Source organism: Chiloscyllium plagiosum, unplaced genomic scaffold (genome assembly GCF_037043375.1).
Source record: "Chiloscyllium plagiosum isolate Xiang-an unplaced genomic scaffold, Cpla_swu_hap1 HiC_scaffold_1, whole genome shotgun sequence".
Classification (NCBI taxonomy): Eukaryota; Metazoa; Chordata; class Chondrichthyes; order Orectolobiformes; family Hemiscylliidae; genus Chiloscyllium; species Chiloscyllium plagiosum.
In genome coordinates, this window is record NW_028270139.1 from 29,108,236 (window position 1) to 29,130,020 (window position 21,785).

Genomic DNA, 21,785 nt, shown 5'->3' on the forward strand with positions numbered 1-21,785 from the left:
GATCTGGTCTATCCTTTTCCATCACTATTTCAAACAAATAGAATCACGGTTGCTGACCCCAAAATGCTCCCCCAATGGCACCTCAGTCACTTGCCCTGCCTTAATTCCCAAGAGTAGGTCAAGTTTTGCACCTTCTCGAGTAGGTACATCCACATACTGAATCAGAAAATTGTCTTGTACACATTTAACAAATTCTTCTCTATCTAAACCCTTAACACTATGGCAGTCCCAGTCTATGTTTGAAAGTTAACATCCCCTACCATAACCACCCTATTACTCTTATGGATAACTGAGATCTCCCTTACAAATTTGTTTCTCAATTTCCCTCTGACTATTACAGGGTCTATAATACAAGCCCAATAAGGTGATCATCCCTTTCGTATTTCTCAGTTCCACCCAAATAACGTCCCTGGATGTATTTTTGGGAATATCCTCCCTCAGAACAGCTGTAATGCTGTCCTTTATCAAAAACGCCACTCCCCCTCCTCTCGAAGGGCGGCACAGTGGCTCAGTGGTTAGCACTGCTGCCTCACAGCACCAGGGTCCCATGTTCTATTCCGGCCTCGGGTGACGGTCTGTGTGGAGTTTGCACATTCTCCTCGTGTCTGTGTGGATTTCCTCCGGGTGCTCTGATTTCCTCCCACAGTCCAAAGACGTGCAGGTCAGGTGAATTGGCTATGCTAAATTGTCCATAGTGTTGGTGCATGAGTCAGAGGGTCTGGGTTGGTTACTCTTCGGAGGGTTAGTGTGGACTTGTTGGGCCAAAAGGCCTGTTTCCACACTGTAGGGAATCTAATCTAATCTAACCTAATCTAATCTTGCCTCCCTTTTTATCATTCATGTAGCATTTGTATCCTGGAACATTAAGCTGCCAGTCCTGCCCATCCCTGGGCCATGTTTCTGTAATTGCTATGATATCCCTGTACCATGTTTCTAACCATGCCCTAAGTTCATCTGCCTTCCCTGTTAGAACTCTTGCATTGAAATAAATGCAGAGCTGGAAATGTGTTGCTGGAAAAGCGCAGCAGGTCAGGCAGCATCCAGGGAACAGGAGAATCGACGTTTCGGGCATAAGCCCTTCTTCAGGATCTGCTGCGCTTTTCCAGCAACACATTTCCAGCTCTGATCTCCAGCATCCGCAGACTCACTTTCTCCTTGAAATAAATGCAGTTTACTTTATCAGTCCTACCTTGTTCTCTGCTTTGTCCCTGCCTCCCCTGACTGTTTGACTCCCTTTTGTTCTCAACTGTACCAGTCTCAAAGTGAGGAAAGAGATCAATATCTCCCTGGGACCCCCCACCCCCCGGATCTTATTCATTTAAATCCCCCAGCCAGCTCTAACAAATCTCCCTGCCAATATATTGTTCCCCTTCCAATTCAGGTTCAATCCGTCCTTCTTGTACAGGTCACTTCTACCCCAAAAGAGATTCCAATGAATCCAAAACTGTGGATCCTTCTCCCATACACCAGCTCCTCAGCCATGCATTCATCTGCTCTATCCTCCTATTCCTGCCCTCACTAGCTCATAGCATCAGGAGGGCCCCCTTTTTAAATTCCTGCCTAACTCTCTGTATTCTCCCTTCAGAGTCTCAACATATTCCCTTCCTATGTCATTGGTTCCAATGTGTACCTCCTGCTTGGTCCTCTCCTGTTGAGAATATTCTGCACCCTCTCTGAGAAATCCTTGATCCTGGCACCAGAGAAGCAACACACCATTCTGATTTTTTTGCTGCTGGCCATAGGAACGTCTATCTGTAACTCGGACTATAGAATACCCTAACACAGTCGATCTCTTGGAACCCAATATACCCCTCATTGCATTAGAGCCAGTCTCAATACCAGAAACTTGGCTGTTCATGCTACATTCCCCTGAAAAACCATCACCCCCTGCTACATTTTCCAAAACAGCATAGTTGTTTGAAATGGGGATAGCCACAGAAGACTCCTGCAGTAACTGCCTACCTCTCTTATCTTTCCTGGAGTTAACCCATCTATGTGACTGTATCTGTGACTTTTCCCCCTTCTTATAACTGCCATCTATCAATAGGAAGTTTCTGGCTTAATTTTTCATTCAGAATATGACCTGTACAAGTCCACCTTTGAGTGGATAAATATACCGAGTGAAGACACAACAAGTACTCCAGTCCAAAGACTAACATCACATTGCACACAAACTACTTTCCAACAGCGAAGAAACTACTGAAACCAGAAGTCATTGCAGGCATGAGTCACAAAATAAAATGACAGAGAGCCAAATTTTCCACTGCCAATGCATTCCCAGAGCTATGCAGTGGACAGCCTGAGAGTTAGAATGCAAACATTCAACTCTTTCAACCAGGTCAGTCCATGTGGTAAATTGGGATCTGTGTAGAACAGTTGTTCCCTTGAGCATACACGGTGACATGGATAATGAGATATGTCGTCATGTGACTGTACTTATATATTTACAGCTAGATCACTCACACCTTCACAGACAGGAAATTGGGAAACTGTTATCTCCAGAATGGTCATCAATTTCACAGTCAAGATTAGAGTTGTGCTGAAAAAGCACAGCAGGTCAAGGCAGCATCCGAGGAACAGGAAAATCAACGTTTCAGGCCAAAACCCTTCATCAGGAATTAGCCTTGCGGATGAAGGATTTTAGACAATAGACAATAGGTGCAGGAATAGGCCATTCAGCCCTTCGAACCTGCACCGCCATTCACTATGATCATGGCTGATCATTCCTAATCAGTATCCTCTTCCTGCCTTATCTCCATAACCCTTCATTCCACTATCTTTGAGAGCTCTATCCAACTCTTTCTTAAATGAATCCAGAGACTGGGCCTCCACTGCCCTCTGGGGCAGAGCATTCCACACAGCCACCACTCTCTGGGTGAAGATGTTTCTCCTCATCTCTGTCCTAAATGGTCTAACCCGTATTTTTAAGCTGTTTCCTCTGGTTCGGCACTCACCCATCAGCGGAAACTTGTTTCCTGCTGCCAGAGTGTCCAATGCTTTCATAATCTTATATGTCTCAATCAGATCCCCTCTCAGTCTTCTAAACTCAAGGGTATACAAGCCCAGTCGCTTCAGTCTTTCAGTGTAAGGTAATCCTGCCATTTTGGCCCGAAACATCGATTTTCCTGCTCCTCGGATGCTGCCTGACCTGCTGTGCTTTTCCAGCACCACTCTAATCTTGACTCTACTCTCCAGCATCTGCAGTAACCACTTTTGCCCATCAATTTCATTGTTCCCCAGCATTAGAAATCACAGCAAAAGCAACTGTCTTTGAAATGACATTCCCTGGAGAAGAAACATGACCCTTGGGCCAAACAGATACTGAAGGAACAACTGACAATAACAATCACAGATGCCATAAGAAACCTGCATCATTTAAAGACAAAACATGTGCACAGACTGACGAAAATGGAACTGGTAAGTGTTCACACACTGTTTTTGTTGCTGAATTATACATTTCTGAATAACCATGTATGTTGGGTGACTTGCATTTGCAGATGATTATGCATGGAATTTTTATTTGACTTTATGAAAAGGGAGATGTTTGAAGAAATGCAATTGTACTTAGTGGATTGGCTGGTTTGCTGTAACCTCCACCTTTGGCCTTTGTATGCAGTCGATGGCAGCCATTAAACACAAGTCACTTAAAATTCCTCTCCTGATAGGAGCAGCTCCTCAGCTGGAACCTGAATACCCAGAGGCATGTCCTGAGGATCTGGCCTTGCACTCACCTTGCCAGAGAGAATAAATCTATTGAACCATTTCCTGTAATGGAATCTTCTTCTGCAGACCAGTCCATCTTGTCACCGTCTCTGCCATCTATGGTTCTGCAAGGCCTGGAATGGTCTTCTCCTGCTGCTTTGTGCGAAGAGGACCTCATCTCCTTCACTGCCTGGAAGATCTTCAGCATTCACAGACGAAAGGGTAGTGGATGTACTGGGTTCCGCATATTCAAGCCAGAAATCATTCATACTTTGGTTTGTACCAAATCAAGGGCTCACACCACAAGTATACAGAAGCCAACGCATCCAGATTCATGGATAATGCACACCTTTTGCAAGGTACTGCTCTTTAAGTGTACAACACCAAAATCAGCCAATATATGGATGCAAGTAATGCCTTGGATGTTGGTCAGTTAAGGCATGATGGTGAATATGTTCCCCATTGGTTTAGAAGTTGTATGGCAGATATTGTTTAACAAGTGGGTTTCCAGTCGGGACCTTGCACTCATTTGAGAGTTGGCTGTCTCTTTTTTTCGGTGGGACCTGTATCAGTGACATTCGGAAAATAAAGCGCTGTTGTGCACTCTCTTTTTGGCAGTCATTCAGGCGTTTGCATGCATTTGTCAAAACTCTACAGGGGCCCATAAAATGCCTTTAGTGGCGGCCAGGAGGAAAGTGCTAAATCCTACTTTCTGCACAGCAAAACAATCCATAAAAAAAAAACTTGCAGAGAGAAAAAAATATATTGTGCTGCAAATCACTGCAACCGAGAGCACGGCCGCTTTGCCTGGCGGGTCACGTGATGCCTGTATGGGCGGGGTTTTATTTGGGTGTTTGTTGCGAGCATCGCTCAGCTGTGCCTGAGAGTAGGAGGTTTGGCAGCGTGGGACCTGTCAGCAATGAAGGATGTACCAAGTAAAACAACGTCTCTCATTTCACAGTCAAGTCTGTTTCTCCAGCAGCCCAGCTGGTGTTACACCGAGCTGCAGCAAATGGAAACATCGCAGCGCTTCGTTAGTCTGAAGTATGGGGGCATCAGATGATGTAAGTGCTAATTCACTCTGATAGATTTCTTCTCGTATCAGCAATTCAGATAAAGTTTGTTGCTGGAAGTCATGCCTGCCGTTGCAACCTGGTATTAAAGGCGCAAGTACATCCCCCCCCCCCCCCGTAATCTTGTAATGCAGTCAGCTGGTGTCTAAATCTCCTTAGAGTTGTTACTTTTGCAGTTTGTGGGGGTCTCCAGAAGAATGAATGCCATTTAACATTGCAACATTTCAGACACCCAAACTGACAGGAACACTGCTGTAAGCTACCCTTCGGATGTCCCCATCGCTGGTTTGGTCGCTGGCCCCATCCTGAAGTGCTAGAAACCCCGAAGAGGAGAGTGTAAGGAAACAAAGATGTTTTGACCACTTCTCTCTTTCACCAAACAAGAAGAAAGAACGGGTGAGGTCACTGTAGTGATTGAACGGTGAGTGGATGCGAATCGGAAAGCGCTTTCTTTTCACTGCAACGGGCTGTTCAGTGAGACTGGCTTTTCACATTGCTTTTCACTGCCTTCAATTTCAGTTTCAGAAACACCCGCCATAAGAGGATCAGATAGAAACTCGACTGCTAGATGAGTTGAGCAAAAAAAAGTATGACAATACACCCCGCGTAGAAACAGCACTGCTCTGTCCTCCAGGCATCTGTTGTACATCATTACTTAAGCAGTCGGAAAGTGAAAACAGTGAATTGTCAGCAATGTAGAACTGATCTTACCCAGTTCCAGTATGTCATTTGGATACGGTTCCACTCGCATCCACCTGCTGTTTCGAGTTTATAATGATTTCATCCGTTCTCTGGTTTGAAGTGCCTCTCTCTCTCTCTCTCTCTCTCTCACTCTCCCATAAGTAACTTCTAATCTCTGTTTTTACTGCCTTTCACTTTTTTGGATTTGGAGAGGAGGGCGTGGGGGCCGCCACTAACTGCCTTGGAGCCTCTTTATAGTGAGCGCTGGAACAGGGAAAAATTGACAATTTGAATGCTTTTGAATCTCAGCATGTAGTTTTGAATACAAAAGCAATGACACACAGCCACAAAATGTCATTGTTAATTTGGCACGATTAAATACTATTCTTGATAAGGAATTAGCTTTCTTAACAAAATGAATGAATGTTGCAATGAACTGAATTTGAGTTTTTCATAATCATAGATCATTGTTTGTAAACACTGTGCTTAAAAACACACTATTATTAATCCCATGCGTTTTCATCTGGCTAATGTAATTTGAGTTTGTGCCAATGTGTTAACACATTTTATCAAGTTTCTCTTTCTTTCCATTGATAGCAATTCTTAATTAAAATGGTTGATAAATTAATTTTTCAGCCAATTTTTGACAATGTATTCACTGTCACCATTGCACAGTGCAATTTTAATTCATATGTATCTGATTGCTGTACCCAAGCTGACCAAATATCCAACTGTGATGGATGGAGACATGAAATAACTGATGGGAATGGTCTATTATCCATATGTTTCTGTAAACTCACTGGTGCACAAGGATTAATAGTTCTTCAGGAAACAGTGTGCTTGAATATGAAATTAGATGGGAAAGGCAAGTGACAACCAAAGGACAGGGCTTTCCCCCCACACTTTTTGGGACCCTCCCATTGGGGTTAAATGATGGCCAGAAGCCTGTACCATTACCCCTGAATCAGACGACTGGTGGTCAGGAGCAGGCTTGCTGCCCAATGAAGAATGATGGGCAGGGTCTGGAAGCTGGAGAGCCAATGGAAGATCCTCCAACTTGGAAGGTATTACAGGCAGCCTCTCCATGTAAGAAAGAGAATTTGGGTGCTTCAAGGTGGATGTGTCCTTCCCCCCCAATTTTAAACTTTGATACAAAAATTAGGATTAGCAGTCAGACATCAATTGTGGATTCAGACAGGGTAGCCCGTATCTGCAGTTAAAACTAAACAAGGAGGGAGGGTGGGCATTACAACCTCCCTGGAGCACTGGCTACCTGGTCAGCCTCTGACATTAAGTCTTTAGAGACCTTTTAACAAATTTATTTGGCTATTTAATGCTTGGACAAGGGATGGTTTCAGAAAACACATCCCTCTTGCCTCTGAGGTTGCTCTATTTGGATCCAAACATCCTTGCTAAATAATCCAAAAGTTTTGTAGACCATGCCATTCTTAATGTAAACATAGACTGATTTCTGATGACTAGGCTTACATCTCCACTTTTGTGCATGAAAGAAATTGTTAGAAAAAGTATACATGATGGGGGGGGGGAAAACAAACATAAATTCTAACTAGATTTGGAATATATTGGCTTGACTTGGATTGAGCATCAGGCAGAGGGATGTTCAAACCAACAAGGGGGTATGCTGTACTAGATATGGTGATGAACTACACTTATTTAATAGCTCAACAGTGAATGAACATTTATCAAAATCCTTCATGTGTGTTTGAATCCAATGAAATGTTTGAAGTTGCTGAAACTCTATACTTGGGTAAAGATGATGTGAAATGCCAATAACTGTCCAAACTGTCAATAGTTAAAATTACAGAATGTCATTCAAAGGTGTTCAAAGAAGAAAAAAATAAATGTGATGTAAAACCAGAGCATATTCCTAAGGGGCAAGGGTTCTACTTACCAAGAACAGCCACAGGGGACTAAAGAAGCAAGGGATAACATAAAACCTAAAGGAAAAACATAGAAAACTGCAAATAAAACATTTTTTGGCAAATGAGAAATATTAAAGCACAGTAAAGGGTGGCAAAATAAAAAGTGAGATCAATGTAATGAAAATGTGCAAAGACAGTGGCAAGGGAAATCAAAAACATTGTTCACAATTATGTTGAGAAGTGAGTGGTCAGAAGCAATGTGGCAATCCCTGACAATCGATTAAAGGCAATATTGTTAACAAAGATAAGGAAATAATGGACATGCGCAATAATTACTTTGCATCAGTGCTTATGGTTGAGGGAGGAGTCAGCATATCAAACATTCCAAATATTCAGTCAGGAATAGAGATTCACCAAATTGGACTTAAGCAAAATGACATCACTGGAGAGAATATTGGCGCCAAAGTGAGAGAAATTCCTGGGACCTTAAGGTTGCCAACACAGATTTTTAGGATAAGAACAGTGCAGGTACTGTAACTAAAATCCTCAAGTTTTCTTGATTTAACATCCATTCCTGAATTCCAGAATATTACTCTGTATTGTTCTGTTATTTATAAATGTTGAGAGAGAGAAACCTAAGAATTAGACCATTAGTTGAACGTCTGTCTTCAGGAAGTTACTAGAATCTGTATTTAAGGATAGATTGTCTGAGTGCACATCTTGCAAATTTTTAGCTACTCAGAGGATTTGTAATGGATAAGTCATGCCTGACAAATCTGATTGAATTTTTTAAAACATGTCTAAAGTAGTGCAAAAGAGAATGTCTAAACAGACATCCAGAAGACTTTGATAAAGTTTCTCTGATGAGGCTGTAAGTTCAATTCCATGGACCTCAAAGCAAAATAGCAAAGTGGCTGAGGTTCAGGAGCCAGAGAGGAAGGGGTGATATTTTGTGTGCTGGTTCCTTCACTGTTTATTAACCACTTAGTTGATGAGTTAAAAAGCCAAATATCCAATTTTGCCATGACTCGAAGATTGATTACAATGTTCTCTATGCAGTTGGGAGCAGTCGGTGTCAAAATATATATTCATAGATTAAATGATTGATTTAGCATCCTTCCTCCAATGAAGGATGATGGTAATAGAGCTTCAGGAACTTACTAAGCTGCATAAGGCCAGAAGTTTTAAGATACAGGAGCAGAGTTAGGCTGGTTAGCCCATCAAGACTGTTTCACCCTTCTATGGCTGTTATGTTTCTCAACCCCAAAGTCATACCTCTTCCTGTAATCTCTGATTTCCTCACTAATCAAGAACCTGTCTACCTGTCTTAAATATACTCAATATACTTGGTCTCCACAGCCTTCTGTGGCAATGAACCACCCCATAGCTGAAGAAATTCCTTCTCATCTCTGTTCTAAAGGTTTGCCTCTTCACTCTGAAGCTGTGCCCTTAGTCCTTGTTTCTCCTAGTGGTAGAAGCATCATCTCCACAATCACTTTATCCTGGCCTCTTGGTAATCTGTAAGTTTTAATGAGATGTCCCCTCAGTCTTCTAAACTTGGGTGAGATCATCTGCAGCATTTGTTTTGATGGCTGCACAAGCCATTTCTGGAAAGGCAACATCTGCCTCCCTGTGCCGCGCATAACATTGTCACCTGCGAGTGGTGCAGGAGAATCTTTGCTGATGTCTTGTTGGCAGAGCTCCAGAGCTCCATGCTGGTATCTGCTGTGTTGCCATTTCTCCCTTTGGTCATGTTTGTGAAGGGCTTTCATGTCTCTAACGGCAGCATCTTTGATTGGAGCTTCAAGCACCCTGCTGGCCTCTTGGCACAGGCTGATTCCCTGTATATAGTGTTCTTGGGAATATAGCTGTCTTCCATCCTGTGCACGTACCCCAGCCAGTGAAGTGTCCTCCGTTTGATTAGCCCTAGCTTGGTTGATATGGTTTCTATTTCAGTGATTGTCAAAAGGTTACATAACTCTGAGGGAAACACAGTCCTGATTTTTATCTTTCTGTAGCCCAGAGTGATGGTAATCAGTTGTCATACCAGAAATCCACCTTGACTGAGATCAACTAACTCCACACAAGTTTGGGATTGAACCTAGAATTTTCTCAATATGTACGGTTCCTTTCTACAGCTACTTGGTGAACTATCAATTGTTACTCAGGAAACATCAGAACATACAAATATGACATTTAGTCTGACACATTCTATCATACTGCCACAAAGCCATTCGTGCACTCCATAAATTCCAAAGACTGGCAACAAATTAGAAAAAAAAACTACGTTGGTCAAGGAATACAAAAGTATTTTCAGACATCCACACCCACAATGCCAATGAAACTTACCATAGAACTTCTCACCTATCTTCTCCAGAATCATGACCTAATGAAATAATGCACCATTGTTCCCAGTGTTGATTTTGGAGGTTTTGAACCCCTAATTATTATGTCAATGAAAGCTCTGCCTTCTCAACATCTCCCTTTTACCTGAAGCCTGGTGACCATTAGGTTAAACTCAGCACCAACTGTCTCTCTGTAATGAGAGGGCAGCTCTGTGATCCTCTGGGACTATGATAAAAGGTAAAATTATCATTTTAATAGACTGGAGAACTGTTTCAAGTAGTTTCAAGTTCCACAAGTTTATCAGCTTCTTGCTAAAACTACAGCAATAAAGTCAGGCAGTGCAATGTAAGTTGGGGTACGCAGTACTTCATGTATTATGGCTAGGTAGGACTTTTTTTTTTGCTCTGTGTTTATCTCTTTCTTCCTCCTCTTGACCATTAGTTTCTAGTTTTCTCCACTTCAAAGACAAAACTGAAAGAGCCTATTTTATCTTGGCTCTTATAGCAACATAGAACTTAGACGCTGGAGTGGAATATTTGATCTTTGAACCTTGTTATACCAATCATTAAGATTGTAGTTGGTCTTGTTCTTTTCTAAATTCCAATTGCCTGTCTAAACCCAATAACATCCTTGCTCCCTTTTCAATCATTGAGTACTTTGATAATCATGTCTTGAGCACACTTTTTCTTTAACACTCAAGGGTCTTTCAAGTGAGCATCACATCATCATCCAGCTTTTTGCATTCATCCTTGTTTGACTACCTGATCTCAAGGTTTCAACTCCTAGAGGGACTTTGACATTCCAAATTTGTCTTTTCACATAAGTAAATAACTATCACAGACATTCTTCAGGGTATCCATTGTTAGCTGTAATAAGCTGCTTAAAACATGACATAACCTCCCAGAATCCCTCCATCTTGATATCTGTTCCACACTACATCCTATGTGCTACTACCAAAATATGTTTCTAATTAACTTATATGTTAGTTTTTTTTAAGAATAAAGTTAGATTTTAACAATGAGTATTCTGATTATACGCCAATAATCTTTCACCAGCCAATAATCTAGTACAGATTAGAACAATACAGTTGGAAGATTCAGATTTCTCATCAAATGTTTTGTGCAGTTGCTAGAAAACTCTAACATCCTTGTTTTGAATCTTTATCAGTAAAAGAGAAGAGCGTGTTATAGTGTCTTTCACAATTCCAAAATGCCACCAAGTTGCTATCAGCCACTGAAGCCCTTTTGAAGTGTGATGTTGGAAATGCAGTAGCCAATTTGCACACTGCATGCCCAACAAATAATTTGTTAATGACTGGATAATCTGCATGGTTGTACTGATCGAATATTCACTATTAGCTGGGGTACTGGGAATAATTCCCCTTTTTCTTGAGAGTGCTGCCTAAGAATCTTTTGCACCTATCTGACAGGACCTTAGTTTTAGTCTAACCAAAAAAAAGCAGCTCAGAAAGTACTCCCTCTCTCTCTGCATTGGACTGTTAGCCTGGATCTTTGTTCAGAGGTTTCTGCAGTGAGACTTACACCTTCAACCTTAAAACTCCCTGTGGATAATACCACTATGACATGATAAACTTATAGGCAATATGTTGGAGTTTCCATTGCGCTACCATTGGTGCGCATGGCTTTAGCTACCTAGGCTCTTAAGCTCTGAAATGTCTACATTAAAACTTTTTTTTTCATCCTTCTCTAAGTTCGTCCTCACAATCTATCTTGTTGATAAATCTTTTGTTAATCTAATAACCTCTTGTGTGGCTGGTGTCTAATTATAACATGCCTTTGAAGTGCCTTGGATGTTTAACTATGTTAAACATGCTATATAAATGCAAAGTTAAAAATCACACAACACCAGGTTATAGTCCAACAGGTTTAATTGGAAGCACACTAGCTTTCGGAGCGACGCTCCTTCATCAGGTGAAGGACCGTCGCTCCGAAAGCTAGTGTGCTTCCAATTAAACCTGTTGGACTATAACCTGGTGTTGTGTGATTTTTAACTTTGTACACCCCAGTCCAACATCGGCATCTCCAAATCATATATAAATGCAAGTAGTTATTGCTGAAATAAATGAGTAATCCTAGCAGTATGGCTGAAAATTAGTTTGAATCAGATGATAAGTTGCCAGGCCTTATTTTAAACTGTTGTTCATGCCAGAGAAAGCTTCTTTGGTTGGTTGCTGCAAAATATTTGGAATATTATATGGTCTTTTCCGTTGTTCAGTTTTTGCTTTCTTTTGTAACATTCCACACTTCATGAGTCCCTAATAATCAATTATGATTCAACCATGATTTATCCTGAGCAACATGAAGACTAAATAGGCTTTATTATGAATGGGTTGTTTGTTATAATCTTATCCAGCTCTGCTTCAAGTGCACTAAAAAGGAAACCAGTCCATGGCAAGTTCTGACTTGTCTGAGGCACCCCATCCATTAAAACTAGACAGAATGAGGGAGGAAGGACATAAAGGTCAAATAAAGACATCAAATAAAAGTAAAACAAAGAGAAAATTAAAATGAAAACAAAAATTAATTTTACAGGAGCAGATGAAGAAACTAAATAAATAGGTAACAAACAAATGTGGCAAAATGGGGAAAAAGCATAATTGCTGGAATTCTGAAATAAAACTAAGAATTGGAAATAAACATTAGGCCACTTAGCAACATGTTGGTGAACAATAGGCTAACATTGTGGGGCCCTTCATTAGGATGTGAGTTAGAAATAATAATAATCAACTGTCTTTTTTCAGATGCTGACTAAATTAAGATAATTTTATTAAAAGTAATGACTATACTAAATTAAGGTGCTGACTAAGCAGTAGTGGATCTCTAGAATTTTGCCCATTTTGTTTCCCATTGTAACCAATACTTGTGAAATGAAATTAAATTAAATCAACCTTTATTTTGTTAAATGCTTTGGTTTTTCTGAATACTTCTCTTTCTGGTGTACCTTCCTTCACCAATTGATGTGAATGTTTAATTCATCCCTGGTGCATCATAATAATTTATTTCAGATTTGGAATTGATTAGCTGGCATTATCTCGAACAATAATTTTCTGCTAAACAGCTGAACTATTCTGACAAAAGCTTTTTGGACCCAAAACATTATCTCTGTTTCTATTTGCACAGGTACTGTTTGTTGAATATTTCAGAATTTTCTGTTATGTCCCATTTTCAGAATTAGAATGGTGACAATTTGTTTAGATACAAAAATAATCAGAATATTTAAGTATTCAAATATGCCAACAATGTGTATGGATAGACTACTATGGAAAAAAGAGGATAGAAGGAAGAACTATATGATGAAGTTGAACAATCTCAGTGTGCATGGGAGCGATGGCAGAAAAGTGAAAGGTAGCTAATATTATTTTGATCTTTAATAAAAGGTCAAAAGCATAATCCTGAGAATTAACAGCCTTTAATTTTGACATCTGTAGTAAGCCAGGGGAAGAATGTCAGTTTCTATTAAATGAGAAGCAATTTAAGAGCATGTAGTAAAAGCAAAAGCAATAAATTCACACTGACATGTAGTTTATGAAAGGCAGGCTATGCCTGAAAAGTTTTTAATGCAATTCTTTTGATATAATCAGGTTAGTTGAATGGAATGTAACTAATATATAGTTAATATGCATTAGGAATTGGATAAACAAGACATCAATAACTCAAGTGAAAGCTTAGTGAGCAAATCCAAAATTATAACTGTGCTCCTCAATGAAGTGTTGATTACACAATGCTGCATTCTTGGAAAGGATTGCAATAGCAGCTGAGCCACTTAGGACATCAGATGCTTAGCCATTTCTTTCTGATGTGGTATCCTCCACTTTTGTATTAAGTTAGCAAAACAAAATCCTGTTTTGAGCACATTAAAGGTCCCATATTTACTGCAATAACATTTAAGCAAACACTAAGCAGATTTGGGCAGTAATTTTGCTTGATTTGCTCTTTGGGTACAAGAGTTCTGAAATAACTTTGGAAGGACTTCTTTCCAAGATTTTCTGTAATATTTTGTTAAAACTGTTTTCTATGGGTGGAATCCTAATGGCAGTCACGGAGGGTCCACTCATTGGATGACTGTATCACTGTTAGTTGTAATGCACTTCCAGAAGAGGCCTTTTAATTGGCGAATTCCAACAAACAGGCATTAGAATCAAAACACTTGAAAATTAGACAATTTCATCTTCTATTTCTGGTGTCAACATACAAATCTTAAAGCCTAGAAATTAGTCCATAGGTTCTATCTCCATGCTGAACAGACCAAATGGACAAAAAATTAATGCATCCTTGAATCTCCTTTTTCAATATTGGCATGTGTACCTGATGCTGGCTGCACCTTAAACACCAGCTTGTGCAAGGATAGACATGATTGGGATGAAGGGTGGGGAGCTGGAGCATTGATTTTAGTGGGTTGGTATTGCGCTGGCAACCCCTGTGAAGTAAGAGAAGACTGATGCTCCTGATGTTTCTACAAAAAGTCTGTTTATTCTTATAAACTATGTCTGCTCATTGACTCATTACTCAAAGAGGGTGTCCACAAACAAAATGCATTTTGTACATCTAAGTAGTCTAATGTATCCATCTAGGGCTCTACAAATTCTGTGGTGAGGCGAGTTATACATTTGGCACATTTGTAATATTGTTCTTTTACACCTGAAACTCGGTGCAGCAAACTTTGTGCTTAAGCATTAAAAAAAAATGCAATTTTGATGCTGTTTTTATGACCCTTGTCAGTTTTTTCCATTTCCTTGCTGTTGCTGTTCTGGTTATTGTGTCAGATTTACTGTCATTGGCAACTCAAGTGGGTCTCCCAGGTTGGGTAGTAAATTTAAATTAAGAGATCTCTTCCCTCTCCTCTTCTCCACCAGTCCCCTTCATGAGATGAATATTAACAACTAAACAAGTTACAGAAGGTTTATATGTTGCAAAAACAAGCCATTCAGCCCGACCAGCCCATTACATGCATTGGGATAAAGCTTTACTTAAAAAGTAAAACTGTCTCCCATACTGTCTCCACCTCCACCCCCACCTCCCCGATCCCACCTGGTTCCATGTTTAAAGGAGGTGAGGCAAAGAACCGGAATACCATGAACTCTCAGTGGACAGGTTGATTATTTAAATATTAGGATATGTCTGGCAGCATCAGTTTAAGCTGTTGAAAAAAGGCAAAACACTGCAGCTGCTGGAAATCTGAAATCATCAGAGAATGCGAGACAAACTCAGCAGGTCTAGCAGCGTCTATAGAGAGAGACTTGAAATATTAGCACTATTTCTCTCTCCACAAATGCTGCCAGTCCTCCGGAGTTTCTCCAACATCCTCTGTGTTTGTTTCAGTTTTAAACTACTTTACAGGTTTAACCTTGACCAGCCATTTTTCCCAGGCTTTGGGAAATCTATTAGCTGAAGGGAGTGAGGACAGTTTTGAGGAGAAACAAATTGCCCTTAAATACAGTTTGTGCTTACATGAGGACCAGGAATGCTTTGGCCCAGAACCCCAAGTTCTCTCCTATCTCCTCTCTCTTCCTGGATTGTGGGTTGAGTAGTCCTATCTACTTGGCCAATCAGTTGGGCTGACCTCTGGTTAGAAATGCTTTCAAAGAGAAATCTCTTATTTAAGAGTTTAACCAAGCAGATGGTTTTATGGTCACCAGAAATAGCAGATGGAGTTCAACCTGGATAAATGTGAAGTGATGCATTTTGGAAGGTCAAACTTGAATGCTGAATATAGGATTAAAGACAGAATTCTTGGCAGTGTGGAGGAACAGCGAGATCTTGGTGTTCAAGTGCATAAATTCCTCAAAGTTGCCACCCAAGTGGATAGGATTGTTAAGAAAGCATATGGTGTTTTAGCTTTCATTAACAGGGGGATCAAGTTTAGGAGCCGTGAGGTTTTGCTGTGGACCCTGCTGAGACCACACTTGGAATATTGTGTCACGTTCTGGTCGCCCTATTATAGGAAAGATACGGAGGCTTTGGAGACGGTGCAAAGAAGATTTACCAGAATGCTGCCTGGACTGGAGGGCTTGTCTTATGAAGAGAAGTTGACAAAGCTTGGACTTTTCTCTTTGGAGAGAAGGAGGAAGAAAGGTGACCTAATCGAGGCATGGATAGAGTCAATAGCCAGAGACTTTCCCCAGGGAGCATTGAATGGCACGAGGTGTCATAGTTTTAAGATATTAGGAAGAAGGTATAGAGGAGATGTCAGAGGTAGATTCTTTACACAGAGAGTTGTGAATACATGGAATGTGTTGCCAGCGGTGGTGGTGGAAGTAGAGTCATTAGGGACATTTAAACAACTGCTGGACATGCACATGGACAGCAGTGAATTGAGGGGTATGTAGGTTAGGTTATTTTATTTTAGATTAGGAATAATCCCTGGCACAACATCGTTGGCCGAAGGGCCTGTTCTGTACTGTACTTTTCTATGTTCTATTTTCTATTATACTCTTATTTCCAAATTAATATTGTATTTAAATTCCAGTTATTGTGGTTGGATTCAAAATTGGGTCTCCAGAACTTTGCCTAGGCCTCTGGATCAACAGTCCAGCTCTCAGCCATTGCCTCCTCTGTGATGTAGCCTATTCAAGTTATTGTCCAGGTCTTACTGAATTTCAGATAGTAATTTTGACTTTAGTTTTTTGTTGTAAATCAGCAATATTGATTCAGCTGCCCATTATGCTTATTTCTTTATTGAGATGACCACAGGTTGAGGGGACCTTTAATGAAATTTTTCAAAACAATGAGGTGTCTCAATAAAAGTAAATGTTTCTTTGGGCAGGAAGGTTGATAATCCAAAGGCACCGATGTGAGGTGATTATGGAATGAACCAGAGATGAGATAAGGATTTTTTTTTTTAAACATAGCAAGTCGTCATGATCTGGAATAAAATTCTTAAACAGATGGTAGAAACGGATGAACTAAGAACATTCTGAAGGGAATCGGATAAAGACTTGAAAGGGGAGAAATATGGAGAAAGAACAGGAGAGTAAGACTAATCAGATTCTAGAATCACTTCTTTCAAAAATCTGTAATGGGCACAATGGGTGGAATTGGCTCATTGTATATTGCAAGGTTTTATGATTCTCTGCACAATGGGGCAGTTGATATGCTATTTCTTGTTATAGCCCCAAAATCAAAAATGGTCTTGCTATTTTTGCCACTGTTACTGCATGTCATTGGAGCTGTCAGTTTCTCATATAATTACTTTGTCATATCCTTCCAATGTATGTGTTGTAAAACACTTTGACACTGCCCCAGTGAACTGCTAATCTTTGCTTCCTAATGCTCATGGAAAGTAACACACAAAAGGTATTTGTACCATTGATTTGGCTGTGTTGCAATCAATATCAGTATTTTACTTGTTTGTCAATTATCCTTTTTCACAGAATGCAAAGAGCAAAATAAAATTAACGCAAACTATATATTTCTGTTGTTTAACTACCAGCAATTGTTTCATGAAAATCACAGAAGAACATAAATTCTACTTTTTTTGTTAAAAGAAAGTCTGCATTGTAGGCAACACATTAATAAATCTGTTCTGTCTTAGTTAATGATGTGGAAAATTTATGTTTTTTTGACTGAAAGAGTAAATCTTCTTTACAATTACCATAATGAATGTTCTGATTGGCTGCAAGATATTTTCCTGCATAACAAACATTCATAATTCCTTTTCAACAATTTGCACCTCACCTACTCCTCTGGCCAACTGCCCCCACTCACCAACCTGGCTCTGCCCTATTGCATAGGTGCTGATGTTGAAAACTAGTCAAAGCTGGTCAATTACTTCCTAAAAATAAAACTGGCAACACTTGTGAAAAAAACTGACAAGTGTTTAAATCACCTTGTAATTCAAGATCAGTTCAGAGTGTGACCCTGGTCGCTGCCCCACAATTAGATTATTTTAAATTAGATTAGATTACGTAGTGTGGAAACAGGCCCTTTGGCCCAACAAGTCCACACCAACCCTCCGAAGTGCAACCCACCCAGACCCATTCCCCTACATTTACCTCTTCACCTAACACTACGGGCAATTTAGCATGGCCAATTCACCTAACCTGCACATTTTTGGACTGTGCGAGGAAGCTGGAGCACCCGGAGGAAACCCATGCAGATACTGGGAGAATGTGCAAACTCCACACAGACAGTTGCCTGAGGCGGGAATTGAACTCTGGTCTCTGGCACTGTGAGGCAATAGTGCTAACCACCGTGCCGCCCATTAATGACTACAATGACTAAATAAGTGGAGTTCTGTTTGAATAATGGACATGTATATAATGTTTGGATTGTGTTTTGGAATCATATTCTGCAATATAGTAATAAGCCAATGGACATATTTATAACATGCCTAAGCAATCAATTACACAAGGGTATAGCAGAACATGACCTCCTCTTAGCTCAGGAGCAGTACATATTATAAAAAGAGGACTTCCTTTTGGAGTAGAGAATAAGGATACAGCAGCTTATAATTAGAAACTAATGTAGAATGAATTCAGGAAACAGTATCTTACACAAGGATTTTATAAATCTAGATCCATCTCCATCAAACAGCAATGGATGTTGCATCAATTAAAACTTTCAAGGCTGAGATCAACAGAAGTTAATTGGGTGAGGGTATATAAGACACAAACCTTATTTAACAGTCAGAATAAACTAAAAGTAATTGTAGGTGCCCGATACAAAGATTGTCAATAAGTCATGTACTTGTCAGAATTTTGGGAGACCATAGAATCCCTACAATGTGGAAGCAGGCCATTCACCCATTCAGTCCACACTGACTCTCCAAAGACTATTCCATTCAGATCCTCCACCCTCTAACCCCATTTATCCCATGGCTAACCCTCCTAGCCTGCACATCCTGGGACATGATAGATAATTTACTGTGGCCAATTCACCTGACCTGCACATTTTTGGACTTTGGGAGAAAACCGGAGCACCCAGCAGAAACCCACGCAGACATGGGGAGAACGTGCAAACTTCACGCATACAGTCTGGAGGCTGGGATTGAACCTGGGTACCTGGCGCTGTGAGGCAGCAGTGCTAACCACTGAGATCAGCCTGCTTTCATTCTAAATCAGTTAACAAGTCAAGGCAGAATTGGGTTGGAGGGTTGTGCACCATGATTGGGGGGGGGGGGGTGAATTGGAAGTATTTGGGAGGAGCACCCTTCAATTATTGATCCTACAGAAATCAGAATTTAAAAAAAACAGGCTAATTCTTCATAATCCCCGAGGACCACCGATTTGGTTGTTCAGTCTTGGAAATGATACTTGGATTCATGTAGTTATGCTTCCTCCCATTAGACATGCTTACCCCTTTAAAAGGCTGCCTGAGAATTAAATTGGGTAGGTTGCATTTCAATCGACCTGTCAAGTTAAACAGCTAACTTTCAAACACTGGCCATTCATCTCATCAGGCAAAAAATAGGCAGTCAGCAGTTGAAGATCTTTCCCATTGTGTTTTGTTAGGTAGACATCCACTTGTATGTGAGATATTTGATAGCCTTTTTTAATTTATATGCCACATCCAGATATTTTCACTGAAGACTCCTTACTTTGTGGTGAGAGGCTCTGCTGGATATGCTGTAAGGTTGTATGATCGGCATAATTTGCTTTGGTTATCGTTTGATTTCTGTTCTAACTGCTTCTGCAGTGAGTGCTTTACATTAGGGTATTGATTTTATCCAGTTTCAGAGGGTACATCTTACATAATTAAGATCTTGCAGTTATTATAAGGTGAACAGGGCACAGCATCACGATGTGGTTACTAGATCTATAATTCTGTATATTTCTGTTTTGTTAAGCTGGATTTCCATGTTAATTCTGTTCATGGATGCATAGGGATGATTTGATTTTTGTAGATTTTGTGCATTTTACTTTTTTGCACGTCACTTGGACACTCCTGACCATGCTCATGCATATGCTCATGCACTCCCCTTTGAAGACCATGGGTTGCATATTAACTTTTTCTGCTGCTTGAAAAACTGGTGGTAGTATCTCAGCAACATATTAGACACCCATTCAATATTCAGTTCCCTTCAGTGGAAAGGAAAATCAAACAGATTGTTTAACAGACAGCGAAAGCCGCTGCCACCAGTTTTCCATCTGGTGATGACATTTCCTGTTTTTCCCTGATCACTTTTGCACTTTACATATTGTGTATGATTTAATATTTTGGATTATAAGATTTGAAGTTTGCCATGCATTTCTTCTGTTTTTGGAAAAAAATGTGATTTGAGTTTGATTAATTGGTAATCATGAAACAGGAGACCTCTTTATTGGAATAGAGCAAGCAGTGACATTTACTGACAAGAAAGGACGTTAAAATTGCATTTGTTTCATTTAGAAATACTTTCTTGTCTATTTAGTTATTAATAGCGAGGAGTATTTTGGACGTTTCTGGATTGTTTTAGTGCATTTCTTTTGGCCATGTAAATAATACTATTATCATTTGTTAGATATTTGAAAATTTGACTCGAGTTTGTTGCTTGCTTTAATATTATGAAAAGATCGTTCCTTATCAATTATTGTATTGTTAGCTTTGATTTAGAGGGTACATTCAGCTTCTACTCCAGGCCTTAAATTAAGCTGATGCTCCAACAGAGAACTAAGCACGGTCTCAAATACTGGAGGTGGTGCCCTTCAGTTGACCTGTTAAACTGCCTGTTCATATGGATAAAGATCCTATGGTTCTGTTTAGAGGAAGAATTCAATTTTCATAGTATCCCAGATTGTTATCCCCCCTTAACCATCCTCAAGAAAAAAATCTATAATTCTGTTCTCATTTGTTCACTCGAATTGTTTGTGAAGAATATTCTGGGTGTTTGAGAGATGTGATAAAATTGTTCTTTTTGATGATGCAGATTAATTGCATATATTTCTTACAGCACAGAATTCCTCTCCGATATTAACAGCTGATGTAGAAGACAATTTTAGCCAATCATTTTCCCACACTGTTTTTAGCAACATAACATATGTCGACGAGGACCATTTTTATGCATTCTATTTTAACTTGTTAATTGTGAGAATTTTTGACATCTCGTTCCAGATGTGATAATTCCATTCTTAGAATGCAAGTGGCATGATGGCTCAGTCATTAGCACTGCTGCCTCACGTCGCCAGAGTCCTGGGTTCAATTCTACCCTTAGGCGATTGTCTACATGGAGTTCGCATATTCTCCCTGTGTCTGTGTGGATTTGCTCTGGTTTCTTCCCACAGTCCAAAAATGTGCACTATATAGGTGGATTGAACATTCTGCAGTATCCAAGGATGTGTAGGCTAGGTGGGCTAGCCATGGGATATGTGAGGTTACAGGGATAAATAGAGGCTTGGATCTGGATAGGATGCTCTTTGGAGGGTTGGTGTGGACGAGATGAGCCAAATGGCCTGCTTCCACACTAAGGATTCTGTGATTGCAGTTAGCAAGTCCAGCACTTTTTAAATCCATCCCAAAATATCCTTTGAAAAGGTTGCAGTGAGCTGTCTTCTTAAATCGCTGGAATGTTTCTTTCACAGTTTGATAATTGACTGATTGGCTAGGTTATTTCAAAGGGCAGTAAGAGTCCAACACATTGTTATGGGTCTAAGGATGGTAGATTTCATTCGCTGAAGGGCATTTGTGAACCAGCTGGGTTTTATGACAATCTGTTCGTTTCATGATTGTTAATAATGAGACTAACATTTTATTCCAGATATATTAATTAATCAAATTTAAACTCCCCAAGGTGCTGGGGTGGGATTTGAACTAGTCTCAAGAGTGTTGTCCCAGAAACATTACCATTACATGACTGTCCTGCCACTATATGCAGCCAATTCCCACTTGTGTCTTATATTCTATTTAGTTAAATGCATGTACATTACCAGACTGAAGATGTTAACAGTAAACCATTTATTACAACTTTACTTCCACTGCTTTGTAGTGCATTGTACTCCCTCACAGGAAACGTAAACAAGCCTAACCAGCAGTTTTGTACACTTGTGGTACAAAAAGCAATATCACATCAAGTATCCCCGATGATATCCTGAGCCTTGAGTGTGAGTTTGTTTTTTGAGAATATACTGAACCACAATGCGTGCTGCCTGCTCTTGTAAGACCTAGCC

General features: G+C 40.1%; 1 protein-coding gene across 7 annotated transcripts in view; it reads left to right on the forward strand.

Annotated features, from left to right (window-relative positions):
* Nucleotides 1-21,785, forward strand: part of LOC122553234 (N-heparan sulfate sulfotransferase 4-like) — an 889,310-nt gene that overhangs the window by 210,745 nt on the left and 656,780 nt on the right. For 4 of the 7 annotated variants that reach the window (XM_087985736.1, XM_087985655.1, XM_087985543.1 and 1 more), the window contains exons 1-2: nt 4,624-4,766; nt 5,004-5,196. The exons of 2 other annotated variants lie outside the window; for them this stretch is intronic. The gene's annotated coding sequence lies outside the window, so the exon portion shown is untranslated. Of the gene's footprint in view, nt 1-4,620; nt 4,767-5,003; nt 5,197-21,785 lie in introns of those variants that run through there. One more of the 7 variants, XM_087985675.1, reaches the window with a different exon arrangement.